The sequence below is a fragment of the Chiloscyllium punctatum genome, chromosome 7 (genome assembly GCF_047496795.1).
Source record: "Chiloscyllium punctatum isolate Juve2018m chromosome 7, sChiPun1.3, whole genome shotgun sequence".
NCBI classification, from domain to species: domain Eukaryota; kingdom Metazoa; phylum Chordata; class Chondrichthyes; order Orectolobiformes; family Hemiscylliidae; genus Chiloscyllium; species Chiloscyllium punctatum.
The window spans coordinates 53,615,557-53,628,547 of record NC_092745.1 but is presented as its reverse complement, the minus strand read 5'-3'; positions in this window follow the sequence as shown (position 1 = coordinate 53,628,547).

Below are 12,991 nucleotides of genomic sequence, written 5' to 3'. Positions count from 1 at the left end.
AGCGAGTTTTGAGAAGCTTTGTAGTTCAGGTTGAAGTTCAGGATGTAGGTTTGCCCGCTAGAACATTATTTCAAACGAGCTACCACACACTGCAACACAGAGGAACTGCGCAGAGCAGAGGAAAATCTGTGTATTAAAAAAGAATGGGTACCCGATGAACACAGTCCGCCGATTTCTCAGCAACAAACCCAAACAAGCAGACAAAACACGTGCAGAAACCCTAACCACTCTCCCCTACATCAAAGACATCTCAGAAATGACTGCCAGACTACTCAGACCCCTTGGCATCATGGTAGCCCACAAACCCACCAACACACTAAAACAGCAAGCATGAAAATGAACTTTCCAGCTCAGCCAGCAAACCTACATCTGTCTGTGTGTGTGTGAGAGAGAGAGAGAGAGAGAGAGACTGGGAACAATGGAACGAATGACGGCCCCAAGTGCTTTCTCTCTCTTGACTGGGACTGAGTGGTCCGCACTTGCCTCTGAGCCAGGAGCTTGTGTTTGAGGGTCTCTGCTGGAGTTGGGTGTGTGAGAGGCACTGTCTGAGCACTTTCAGGTAAATCATTTAAATCATGGCCTCAGCTGCTCCCTCCTGTGGTTTCCTCAACTGTTAACATGAAAGCAATTTCACTGTCATTGATACCAATAGCCACACTACATTCATTCACGATGTCAGGTCACATACAACTGGAACCTGAGTGAAGAAGATTCTAGAAAAGTCCTGCTCAGCCATATCTCCATACATGTTGACAATATGCTCTTCACTAGAGTCATAGAGTCATAGAGATGTACAGCACGGAAACAGACCCTCCGGTCCAACCCGTCCATGCTGAGCAGACATCCTAAACTAAACTAGTCCCACCTGCCAGCACCCGGCCCATATCTCTCCAAACCCTCCCTATTGATGTACCCATCCAAATGCCACTTAAATGTTGTAATTGTACCAGCCTCCACCACATCCTCTGGCAGCTCATTCCATACACGTACCACCCTCTGTGTGAAAAAGTTGCCCCGTCGATCTCTTTTATATCTTTCCCCTCTCACCCTAAACCTATGCCCTCTAGTTCTAGACTTTAGAATGGTGTCCAGTCCTCACCTCTCAGACTGTGGTATTTATGCAATTATTACTTTGGTCACCCAGTTTATAGCAGGAGCTATGCTATGTGCAATTTGGTTCCCAGATTTCCTATAATACAACATTGTCTACACAGGAAGGTATTTCATTAACTCTAGGGTGTTTTTTTTACATTTTAGAGTCATGTAAGGTGCTACATAAATACAAATGATCATGTCCCTTATCTCCTCTCCACCTCCCCCAACCCCTACCCACGTTTGCTCTGAACTTACTAATGGCACAAAGCTAACAATCAAAACACCGCTAATGACTTTCTGCTCAGTTATTAAGGCGCTGACTGCTTGGTGTAGTCGGAGCTGAATGCACAGAATCCCAGTTTGGCCCGATTTCTTAGTGATCCCTGGAGTGATACATACACTGCATCTCTGCTCACTGTCCAGGGTAAAAGGCTGGAGGCAGTGGAAAAAGAGCATTGTGTGTGCATGGCTTTCACTTGGTGATGCTCAGTGAATGTCATTGCATGGTGCAATGTTGTCACACGGACAGTTTATGGGTCACCAGGGTACAGGTAGCAGTTGTCTTGTGTTTCCAGATGTTATTGCTGAAGTCAACTTGTACATTGAGAAAGAGGCTGATCAGTAACTGTTGGGTTCTCCCAAAGTGATGGTCTTGTAGCAGGAGAAGCAGCTATTGCTCAGATATGCTCGACTGGCTCTTGTTATAGACAGAGCAATGAAACCCTGGGACATTTTCCCTTACTGTTTGTAATGTTTTTGTTAATGGAGGCTCTATGTGTGAGTAATGTAAACAACAGCAGCAAACTGTTATGGGGCTAAATACAGAGGGTTATTTGGAAGTGCATTGACCCCATAAATTTTAAACATTACCTTATGTCCACATGTGCAGTTATGGTTAAAGAGAATACAGCACCTTTACATTCAGCATGAGAGTTCACAGTTCAGTGTCAGGGACCTGGATTCGATTCCCGCCTCGGGTGACTGTCTGTGTGGAGTTTACATATTCTCACTATATTTGTGTGGGTTTCCTCCACAATCTAAAGATATGCAGAGGTTAGGTGCATTGGCCATGCTAAATTACCCATAGTGTTAGGTGCATTAGTCAGGAGTAAATATAGGGCAGGGAATGGGTCTGGATGGGTTACTCTTCAGAGGGTTGGTGTGGACTTGTTGGGCTGAAGAGCCTGTTTCCATACTGTAGGGAATCTAATCTAAAAAAAATTGCTGGAAAAGCTCAGCAGGTCTGGCAGCATCTGTGGAGAGAAATAGAGATACACTTTCGGGTCCAGTGACCCTTTAGAGTTTGACTTGTCACAGGAGAACAGACATTTACTGAAGACAGTGTTTTCACTCTCAGAGGGACGTTTGAGTGGTTCCAAATAGTTGGGAATTTTTCTATCAGGATTTTCTTGAGCAGATGATTGCTCAGCAAGTTCCTAAGTTAATTATTCATTGTTTTTCTGACTAGGAGGACACACTTCTTTGCAGGTGAATTTGAAATAGAAACCAGCCCTTTAAAATGCAGCAGTCTCCAGGTTCAAAAAAAGCACAGGTTTTATTGCTTTCTTGTGCAATTGATTTTCTTTCCAGACCATCCTTACATAGACTGATTGGTTCTTTTCTCAGGCTTTTGGGATGATCTGAAACGAGTTTCAGTTGCATTGTCAATTGCCTTTTTCCACTCAAAATGGTGTAAAGCTGCAAACCACTGCTGTAACAATGATGAATTTCTGTGTTGTGGGTTGGGATGGGGATGGGGGGTGCGGGTGGTGGGGAGGTGATGTGTCTATTCACACTCACTTATGAAAATCGATATTTGCAACTTTCCTTGTCAAGTTTCCTGGAGAAACATGGAGCCTTGAAGTCCATTGATATTGAGTTTTGAGCAAATGATAAAAAAAAAACAAGTGTTACTTCCACAGATGTTTCTATCTGGGTATGCCCATTTAAGGTCCTCCCATCTTGGCAGGGATAATCAATTCAGAACTTTCTCAAGACTTGACTTACTTCTAAGTCTGTACAAAAATTGCAAAAGTCACAGGTCTCTTGGCAGCCATCTTTGCAACTTTGTTAGCATCCATTTTTAAAAACTAAGAATTGTAGGGATTGTATAATCAGTTCCATAACATGATATCCTAGGTGCCCCTCCATGTTTAAAGGTGGGGTGGGTCAATTGAAGGAAAGTTTTAAAAGAGACAAAAGAGCAGTGCTCAAAAGTAGCAAATCGGTGAACAATAATTAAAGCAAACAAATGCAGAAGAGTTCATCAGAAATTAGAACAAGAATAAATGATAATGATAAAAAGTCAAAACGTATCAGAATTATAACAAGTTTGACAGCAGAAATAGAAATAAATATGACTTGATGGCTATTATGGAACTTTGGTCACAGGGAACTCAACATTTAAGGATATTGGTGTTCTACAAGAAATGGCAAAAAAGGAGGAGGTGGTTAGTTTTGTTAATAAGGGAAGGTATCGGTGAAGTGGTGAGCAATGACTTAGGTGTAATAAATTGAGATGTGGAATCAGTGTGGCTGGAAATAAGGGGAAAGTGAGGACTGCAGATGCTGGAGATTAGAGTCAAAGAGTGTGGTGCTGGAAAAGTATAGTAGGTCAGGCAGCATCTGAGGAGCAGGAGAATCGACGTTTCCAGGATAGGCCCTTTATCAGGATTAAGGCTTGTGAGCCAAGAGGGCTGAGAGATAAATTAGAGGAGGATAGGGCTGGGGGGGGGAGTAGCTGGGAATGTAATAGACAGTTAAAAGTGGGGGTGAAAGTGATAGGTCGGAGAGGAAGGTGAACAGGTAGGACTGTTCAAGAGGATGGTGCCAAGTTGGAAGGTTGGGATTGGGATTGGGTGGGTGGAGGGGAAATGAGGAAACTGGTGAAATCCACATTGATCCCATGTGGTTGGAGGGTCCCAAGGCAGAAGATGAGGTGTTCTTCCTCCAGGTGTCGTGTGGTTAGGGTTTGGCAATGGAGGAGGCCCAGGACCTGCATGTTCTTGGTGGAATGGGCAGGGGACTTAAAGTGTTCGGCCATGGGTCGGTGGGGTTGATTAGTGTAGGTGTTCCAGAGTTGTTCTCTGAAACATCTACAAGTTGGCGTGCTGTATCCCTGATGTAGAAGAGACCACATCCAAAAGTTCTGTGATTTACATATGAATGAAGTGAAACTATCGTGGTATTCTAACAGATGAAAGACTCAACAAACAATCAAGGTATTTTTCAATATATAACTTCAGTTACACCACACTGTAAACTTTTGCTATAAATTCTGTGTCTTACAATGTGTCCTCCACAACCACCTGATGAAGGAGCGGTGCTCCGAAAGCTAGTGCTTCCAATTACAGCTGTTGGACTATAACCTGGTGTTGTGTGATTTTTAACTTTGTACACCCCAGTCCAACACCAGCATCTCCAAATCAGATAAATTCAAACTTTGATATTCAGAATGTACCACATTGTAATCCTATGTTATACAACTGTTGTTTTTATGAGTCTTGTGTTTCTGCAAAATTCTACCAATTTAGAATAACATACAGAATAGAATAGAATTTCCTTTATTGTCACATGTACTCAATATAAAAATACAATGTAAACTTTACATAGGGGCCATTCACACTGACTTAGAATGAAATTTTAAAAATAACAAAGAGATACAAGTTTTCCTTCTCTACTGTTACAGCAGGGTCACAATCCAGACTTCCCAGCCCACACCACACAGCTGAGAGGGTGCCTCTCCGAGTTTTCTTGCCCATATCATGCCACTGCCAGTGTTCCAATTTTCCGAAGCCAGGTTTTGGCTTTGCTTGTTTTTTTCCAAGGCCACTTGGTCCTTTGCCTTTGTTGTCTCTTCCTTCTCCGATATTCCCATTCCAATCTCCCAGAACAAGCACAAAGCTGCCAATTGTGTCAGTTCAATTCTAGCAACAGCTGCAATTAACATGTAGGGTTAATCTCTCCTTTCACTTCAGACATGGTGACCCACAGGTAAAACCACCTCAGCTCTACTGAGACAGCACCCCTATGGTCTAGTAGGATTAGGGTAACTTTACCTTGTTCCTCTAGATGTTCACTTGAATAGTGTCCACTGGTTGTCCTTTTAATTTCACTAGCATCAATTTACGGGACTTCTATCTATCAGTTTTGCACTGGAAAATGTGAACTAGTTTATTTTGGAAAGGAGAGCAAAAGAACAGAGTATTATTTAAATGGAGAAAAGCTGCAGATAGCTGCAACACAAAAGAACTTGGGGGAACTTGTACATGCAACACAGAAAGGTAGCATATAGGTGCAGCAGGTAATCAGGCAGGCTAATGGAATGGTGGCTTTTATTTCACGGGAGTTGGAGTATAAGAGTCTTACTGCAACTGCACCAGGTGCTACTGAGAGCACATTCAGAGGGCTGTGAACAGTTTTGGCCCCTTTATTTAAGGAAGGATATTTTTCATTGGAGGCAGTTTAGAACAAGTTCACTAGGATGATCCTTGGTATGGAGAGATTGTCTTGTGAGCCAAGGTTGAACAGGTTAGGACCTACTCACTGGAGTTTAGAAGAATGAGATGTGATCTCACTGAAGCAAACAGGACTCTTAAGTGGCTTGACAGGGCAAATTCCCTTACGGGAGAGTCTAGGACCAGAGGGCGTAGTCTCAGAATAAAGGGGCTCCAATTTAGGCCTGAGATGTGGGGGAACTTTCTTTTCTCACTGGGCTGTGAATCTTTGATACTCCTTGCCACACAGAACTGTGGGGGCAGAGTCCTTGTGTATATTTAAAGCTGGAATAGATAGATTCTTGATCAGCAGGGGAATCAATAGTTATGGGGAATCAACAGTTATGGAGAAAGGGCAGGAAGGTAGACATGTGGAATGTCGGATTAGCCATGATAGTATTGAATGGCGGAACAGGCTGGAGGGGCAAAACTGCCTCCTCCTGTTCCTACTTCTAATGGTCTTAGACCAGGTCCTCATGGTTTTAACACATAAAAGAAGACAATACAAATATTTGACAACACAAGAAGATTTCAACAGGACTTTATAATAACGATGAGGCAAAAATAAGGAAATAATGTTTAGCAACTTAAAAGCTGATCTGGCAGCCCATGCAAACTCAGATCATGATCATGAACATGGAATAAAATCATTGAATATAGGAAGAGTATATTCGCTCTGTTGTCCGTATGCTAGCTCTTTGAGAAAGATAACCAAACAGACCCAGTCACCTGCTCTTGCACCAGAGCCTGGCAAAAAAAAACTATTCAAGCATTTATCCAAACCCTCTTTGAAAGTTACTATTGAATCTGCTTCCATTATCCTGTCAAGCAGTTTATTCAGATTATAACCATTCAATGAGTTAAAAAAAACTCCTCTTTGATTCTTTTCCAATACTTGCCAACAATTTCCATTTATACATTTCAGTGCATACTTAATTGCTTTTATTCAGACTTATTCAAGTTCTGTGCAGATTTTAAGAGGATCATAAATGTTTGGAAAATGGTACTTTAACAGGACTGAGCCTTGTAGAGTTTGGAAAACTATTTAATGTTTTATTGAACAGACCCCTGGCCGTGGTGCTTCTGAGGTACAAAAGGCCATTCATTTCAAACAAGCAGTGCTTTGTGAGGTACCAGAGTTGGAACACTGCATGACAAGACTCTGCAGAAAGGACTCAACTGAGATTTCAGCCTTTTCAAAGACCTGAGCACTTCATTCCAGTGCAGTACTGAGGGAGTGCTACCCTGTTAAAGGAGACACATTTTATAATGTATGCAATTATAATTTCTAGAAAATAGACTACATAATACAGCCACGTAAAATTACACCGGCACCACTCCCCACCTCTTCCTCCGCTACATTGATGATTGCATTGGCGCCACCTCATGCTCCCGCGAGGAGGTTGAGCAATTCATCAACTTCACCAACACATTCCATCCCGACCTTAAATTTACCTGGACCATCTCTGACACCTCCCTCCCCTTCCTGGTCCTCTCCATCTCCATTAGTGATGACCGACTTGACACTGACATTTTTTACAAACCCACCTACTCCCACAGCTACCTGAATTACACCTCTTCCCACCCTATCTCTTGCAAAAATGCCATCCCGTATTCCCAATTTCTCCGCCTCCGCCGTATCTGCTCCCAGGAGGACCAGTTCCACCATAGAACACACCAGATGGCCTCCTTCTTTAGAGACCGCAATTTCCCTTCCCACGTGGTTAAAGATGCCCTCCAACGCATCTCGTCCACATCCCGCACCTCCGCCCTCAGACCCCACCCCTCCAACCATAACAAGGACAGAATGCCCCTGGTGCTCACCTTCCACACTACAAACCTTCGCATAAACCAAATCATCCGCCAACATTTCCGCCACCTCCAAAAAGACCCCACCACCAGGGATATATTTCCCTCCCCACCCCTTTCCGCCTTCCGCAAAGACCGTTCCCTCCGTGACTACCTGGTCAGGTCCACACCCCCCTATGACCCACCCTCCCATTCTGGCACTTTCCCCTGCCATCGCAGGAACTGCAAAACCTGTGCCCACACCTCCTCCCTCACCTCTATCCAAGGCCCTAAAGGAGCCTTCCACATCCATCAAAGTTTTACCTGCACATCCACTAATATCATTTATTGCTCCCGATGCGGTCTCCTCTACATTGGGGAGGCTGGGCGCCTCCTAGCAGAGCGCTTTAGGGAACATCTCCGAGACACCCGCACCAATCAACCAAACTGCCCCGTGGCCCAACATTTCAACTCCCCCTCCCACTCTGCCAAGGACATGGAGGTCCTGGGCCTCCTTCACCGCCGCTCCCTCACCACCAGACGCCTGGAGGAAGAATGCCTCATCTTCCGCCTCGGAACACTTCAACCCCAGGGCATCAATGTGGACTTCAACAGCTTCCTCATTTCCCCTTCCCCCACCTCATCCTAGTTTCAAACTTCCAGTTCAGCACTGTCCCCATGACTTGTCCGGACTTGTCCTACCTGCCTATCTCCTTTCCACCTATACACTCCACCCTCCCCTCTCTGACCTATCACCTTCAACTCCTCCCCCACTCACCCATTGTACTCTATGCTACTCTCTCCCCACCCCCACCCTCCTCTAGCTTATCTCTCCATGCTTCAGGCTCACTGCCTTTATTCCTGATGAAGGGCTTTTGCCCGAAACGTCGATTTCGCTGCTCGTTGGATGCTGCCTGAACTGCTGTGCTCTTCCAGCACCACTAATCCAGAAGTACATAATACAGCTGTCAGATCCAATTGCAGAATTGAATGTGCCAGGAAGATCAGCGATGGATTGTTGAGTGGCTGATAGAAAATTGGTCACACAGAGCTTTGGCTTGTTGCTTGCTCAGGGTGCAAAAAGTGCCTATTTTTACTACGGCTGTGAGGGTTTCTGATTTAGACTCATAGAGTCAGAGATATACAGCACAGAAACAGATCCTTCATCCATGCCAACCAGTTATCCTAAATAAATCTAGTCCCAGTTGCTAGCACTTGGCCTATATTCTTCTAAACCCTTTCCATTCATATACCCATCCAGATGCCTTTTAAATATTGCAATTTTACCAGCCTCCACCACTTCCTCTGACAGCTCATTCCATACACACACCACCCTCTGTGTGAAAACATTGCCCCTTAGGTCCCTTTTATATCTTTCCCCTCTCACCCTAAACTTATACCCTCTAGTTCTGGATTCCCTGACCCCAGGAAAAAGACCTTGTCTATTTACCCTATCCATACCCCTCAGGATTTTATAATCCTCTATAAGTCACCCCTCAGCCTCCGATGCTCAGGGAAACCTGTTCAGCCTCATCCTATAGCTCAAATCCTCCAAGCCTGGCAACATCCTTGTAAATGTTTTCTGCATGTTTTCAAGTTTCACCATGTCCTTCCTATAGGAAGGAGATTAGACTTGCATGCAATATTCTAAAAGTGGCCTAACCAATGTACTGTACAACCGTAACATGACTTACCAACTCCAGTACTCAATGCTCTGACCAATAAAGGAAAGCATACCAAACTCCTTCTTCACTATCCTATCTACCTGTGACTCCACTTCTGAAGAACTACGAACCTGCACTCCAAGGTCTCTTTGTTCAGCAACACTCCCCGGGACCTTACCATTGAGTATATAAGTCCTGCTCTGATTTGCCTTTCTGAAATGCAGCACCTCACATTTATCTAAATTAAACGCCATCGGCCACTCCTTGGCCCATCTGATCAAGATGACATTGTAACCTGAGTTAACCTTCATCACTGTCCACTATACGTCCAATTTTGGTGTCATCTACAAACTCACTAACTGTGCCTCCAATGTTCACATCTAAATGATTCATATAAATGACGAAAAGCTGTGGACCTAGCACTGATCCTTACGGCACGCACTGGTCATAGGCCTCCAGTCTGAAAAGCAACCCTCCACCATCACCATTTGTCTTTTACCTTTGTGCCATTGGCCTAGGGTTTTCACATGTGCAGTTTTTTTGGGAGAGTGGAGGAATGATGTTGGTATTGGTAAATTGTTGGCATTTTTAAGTTAAGCTACCACAGTCACCATGAGGAAGATGGACATAGCTCACATCTGTCCTAGTCCAGCATCAATATCTAATTCCGTGAAATACTGAGAATGTATTGTTTTTAAACGAGGTGTTAAACCTGGCTGCTCAAGTCAATGTAAATGATCCCATGGCACTATTTTGCAGGATCTCAAAAGAGTGCTCTGGACAATATTTATCCCCGAACAGATGCTGGTCTTTTATTTTTACTGTGTTTGGGACTGTGCTGTTCGCAGATTGACTGTAGTGTTTACTAAATTGTAAAAACAACTGTTAATACCCTGGCTGTTCCTGTTAAATGCTTTGGTGCATTCTGAGATTGTGAAGGGTGCTGCATAAATGTAAGCTAGACTAGTATTTAACAGCAGTTGCTACAGATAGGAAGATGAGTGACTGGCTGGTTCTAGTACTTAAGTATTTCTTTGCTCAGAACCAAGTATCTCCAGCTGCTTAAACATGCCAGAAGAGAGCTTCCTTCACTGTTTGTGGGAGGCAGCCATCACATTGAACAAGGCCCACAGAGAGTCCAGGACTGCATGTATTGGTGCTGTTAAGGTGGTCATTGCTTTGAACATGAAGAGTAGCACCGTCATTCCCTGCTTTTGTCTCAGCTACTACAGTGTCTAATCTATTCGCCTGACTGTGTCACCCGACTTATCAAATATTGCAACATTGAATGGTCTTTCACCGACTGTAAAGTGCTTTTGGACCTGTGGCCATGAGTGATGATATATGAATGCAAGGTTTTTTTATTTATGCAATCTAACATAGTGCTCCCTTCAAATGAAGAGGAAGTGTGGTCATTGGCTATTGAGTGCTAGTCCAGATATATCTGCTTGGAAATGTTCCTGTGTTGGTCCATCAGATATTATTGTTATTCCTGGCCACTGAAATCTGATACTTTTTTTTATTCACTTGTGGGATATGGGTGTTACTGGCTGGGCCAGCATTTATTTCCCATCCCTAGTTGCCCTTGAGAAGGTTGGGGTGAGCTGCCTTCTTGAACCGTTGCAGTCTACCTGCTGTAGGTGGACCCACAATGCCATTAGGGAAGGAATTCCAGAACTTTCACCCAGCAACAGTGAAGTAATGGCGATTTCCAAGTTAGGATGGTGAATGGCTTGGAAAGGAACTTGCAATTAGCAGTGTTCCAACTCACTGCTGCCTTGTCCTTCCAGACAGAAGTGGTCATGGGTTTGGAAAATGCTTTCTTAGGATCTTTACTGAACTTCAGCAGTGCATCCTGTTGATCATATACACTGCTGCTCCCGAGCATCAGTGGTGGAGTGAATGCATACTTGTGAATGTGGTGCCAGTCAAGTGGGCTACTTTGATCTGGATAGTGTTAAGCTGCACCATCACACCCCTGGCTTGTGCCTTGTAGATGATGGACAGGCTTTGGAGAATCTAGAGGTGAGTTACTTGCTGCAGAATTCCTAGCCTGCTCTTGTAGCCATTGTATTCATATGAAGAGTCCAGTTGAGCTTCTGGTCAATGGTAACACCAAGGATGTCGATAATGGGGGATTGAGAGATGGTAACACCATTGACTGTCAAGAGGCAGTGGTTACATTGTCCCATATTGGAGATGGTCATTGCCTGTGACACGAATGTTACTTGCCACTTGTCAGGCCAAGCCTGCCCAGATCTTGCTGCTTTGGTACATGGACTGCTTCAGTATCTGAGGAGTTGCGAATGGCACTGAACATTGTGCAATCATTAGGGAACGTCCCCACTTCTGACCTTATGATGGAGGGAAGCTCATTAATGAAGATGGTTGGGCCTAAGGACACTGCCCTGAGGAACTCCTGCAGAGATGTCCTGAAGCTGAGATGACTGACCTCCAACAGCCACAACCATCTTCCCAAGTGCCAGGAATGACTCAACCAGCAGAGAGTTTGCTCCTGATATTCATTGATTCCAGTTTTGCTAGGGTTCCTTGATACCATACTCAGTTGAATGCAGCCTTGATGTTAAAAGTGGTCACTCTTACCTCACCTCTCGAATTCTGCTCTTTTGTCCATGTTTGAACGCATGCTGTAATGAGGTCAGGAGCGGAGTGGCCCTGGTGGAACCCAAATTGGGCGTCACTGAGCAGGTTATTACTGAAGAGGTGCTGCTTGATAGCACTGTCGATGACACCTTCCATCACTTTATTGGTGATCGAGTGTAGATTGATAGGGCAGTAATTGACTGGGTTGGATTGGACTCAGTCTAGCAGCTGGACCTAACCAGCTCAATCAATAATACTGCTGCTGAGTCACACTTGGTGATAGACATTGAAATCCCCTAGCCAGAGTACATTTGTGGTCTTAACACTGTCAGTGATTCCTTCAAGTGATGTTCAACATGGAGGAATACTGATTCATCAGCTGAAAGCAGGCAGCATGTGGTAATGAGCAGGAAGGTTCCTTGCTCAGTTTGACCTCATGGGATCCGGAGTCAATGATGAGAACTCCCTCCTGAGTGTATACACTGTGCTGCCACCTCTGATGGGTCCATCCTGCCGGTGGGACAAGATACAACTAGGGATGGTGATGGTAGTATCTGGGACATTATGTGTAAGATATGATTCCCAAATGTGACTATGTCAGGCTGTTGCTTGATGTGTGAGACAGCTCTCCCAATTTTGGCACTAGCCTTCAGATGTTAGGCAGGAGGTGTTTGCAGGATCGATAGCGTTGTTTCTGCCATTGTCTATTCCAGTGTGTGGTGGTCCATCCAATTTTATTTCTTCGTTGAGACTTCACAGTCATTGATACAACTGAGTGGCTTGCTGGAACACTTGAGGGTCAACCATACTGCAGTGTATCTGGAGTCAGATGTAGCCCAGACAATATAAAGATGACAGATTTATATTTATAAAGATGACAGAGGGCAGCAATGGTGGCTCAGTGGTTAGCACTGTAGCCTTACAGCACTAGGGACCCGGGTTTGATCCCAGCCTAGGACGACTGTCTGTGTGGAGTTAGCACATTCTCCCCCGTCTGTGTAGTTTTCCTCCAGGTGCTCCGGTTTCCTCCCACAATCCAAAGATGGCAGGTCAGGTGAATTGGCCATGCTAAATTGCCCATAGTGTTATGTGCGTTAGTTAGGAGTAAGTATAGGGTGGGGGAATGGGTCTGGGTGGGTTAGTCTCCGGAGGGTCAATGTGGACTTGTTAGGCCAAAGGGCCTGTTTCCATACTGTAGGGAATCTAATAATCTGAAGATTTTCTTCCCTGAAGGACATCCAAACTATTGACAATGGTTTCACAATCATCAGTACATTTTTAACTTCAGATTATTACTGAATCCAATTCCTGCTATCTGCCTTGGCAGGATTTGAACCCAGATTC